Source organism: Saccostrea echinata, unplaced genomic scaffold, assembly GCF_033153115.1.
Source record: "Saccostrea echinata isolate AGI-Se365-2 ecotype Australia unplaced genomic scaffold, CSIRO_AGI_Sech_v1 ptg000049l, whole genome shotgun sequence".
Taxonomy (NCBI): Eukaryota; Metazoa; Mollusca; class Bivalvia; order Ostreida; family Ostreidae; genus Saccostrea; species Saccostrea echinata.
Window position 1 is genome coordinate 2597501 of NW_026889798.1, and position 1779 is coordinate 2599279.

Here is a 1779-nt window from a genome sequence, read left to right on the forward strand (position 1 = left end):
CAGGTTTGTCTTTAAAAATATTCAATGACATGTACCTCATTGTAGAATTGCACCTCCAGAGTAAGACGGAGATTTGAGGGGGGAATAGCACGAATTTCATCAAAAGCTGTCTCCAATAGTTGATTTCTGTCGACCATAATGTAACTGGTTTCACCCTCATTCAGGCCTGAGTAATATCTTCTATATCCAGAGGTCTTCCTCTTACCATTTCATGTTGTAACCTTTTCAAAATCTCAACAGGGTCAGTTATATTGTTGAGCTTGCAGAAGGTAACTATTTGGTTGATAGTATCTGATATGGTAGGCTCTGTTGAGATATCTGGTATATGTATTTCAACTTCTTGGATAGGTTCAATGACCACGACATGTGATTCACTTAATGGTGGTGCATCCACTTGCGATACTGGTACAACATTACTTAAAGTATGATTTATTTCAATGAAGTCCAGTTCATTTATTGGTGATGCATGTGTTATTGCTGAATCAACAAATACTGATTCAGCTTCAGTTAAAGAAGGAAGTATTTCTTCTAACTCTCCAGAGCAAACATTAACATGCTCTCTCAATTGCATAATAGGATATTCAACTTTGCAACGTTCACATACAGCTTTCACAGCATTACTGGGCTCTTGTTTCAATTTTTTATTTTTTTGTTGGCAGATTTTTCTGAATGGGCCTTATATATATAGTTGATTGTGTATTGACATTCTTTTGCAACTCGTTAGCATTCCATTCGCAGTTGATGATTTTGAGGTCTCTACAATTTTGACTACTTCTGAGGAGTTCAAACCCCCTGCTTCCCTAAGTTCTGGAAATCCAATTGTTTCATTAGTGTCTATATTAATGTCTGCATGATGACATTATCTTTTCAATCACAGTTTGTTCATCATCATCTCTGTTTAGTTTTATTTTTTTCCTCCCTAAACCTGCATTATTCAGAACTTCTTTTTCAGTCGTTGATGGAACAGATTTTTGATCCTTGTCTGCCAAACACACAAAATTATGTGTGACACCACGCATTGATGATTGCTTTCGTTTCCCCCTCCCCTTTTGTTTATTACCCCTAGCATAGCCAAACAACCTGGACCTCTCTAATAGAATTTCCCTTGCAGAGTTTCCACTGCCAGTAGATTTATCTTGCTCTCCTTCCTTGTCTGTGTTACTACTCTCAGTGGTTTGGTTTGCCTGCAAATATAATTTGACCATAATACAGTATTTACACATATTAAATATAATACAGATGAATAATTTATACAAAGATACTGTACACTACTTGAATGCAGAAATTCATGCTGAATATATTTCATAATATAATTACATAAATATACACACTCACACAAACTAATCATGAACCTGCTGCACTTACGCCAAGAATTTTAAGGATTTTTTCCTTATAAAACCTGTTTTAAACTTTGATTCCCATTGTGGTTGTATCCAAACACAGCACATGATTTGACCAAATTTAAATCTACACGTAATTAGGAAACTTTCATTTCTGCTCCTGCAGTTCTTAATTGAGAATAAGATTTTTAAAAGATATGCAACCAAATTAACTTTCACCATTTCTCAACTCCCTCCCCTTGAAAGAGGGTGTACGTAACTGAATTCCCTTCACTTAAGAATATTTTGTGGAACTTAGTTTGGTTGAAATTGAAACAATGGTTGTGAAATTCCAAATACAATAAAAAAAAAAAGCTCACTTGAGCCTCTGGCTCAAGTGAGCTTAGCTGCTAAAAGCCTAATACAGTGGACCTTCAGAAATCTGGACGCTTCACCTTTC

The 1779-nt window shown here is 35.6% G+C and overlaps 1 pseudogene; it reads right to left on the reverse strand.

The window, feature by feature from the left end:
- The window catches only part of LOC133203261 (uncharacterized), a 3832-nt pseudogene extending 2864 nt beyond the window's left edge, over positions 1-968 (reverse strand).
- Positions 969-1779: the final 811 nt, after the last annotated feature.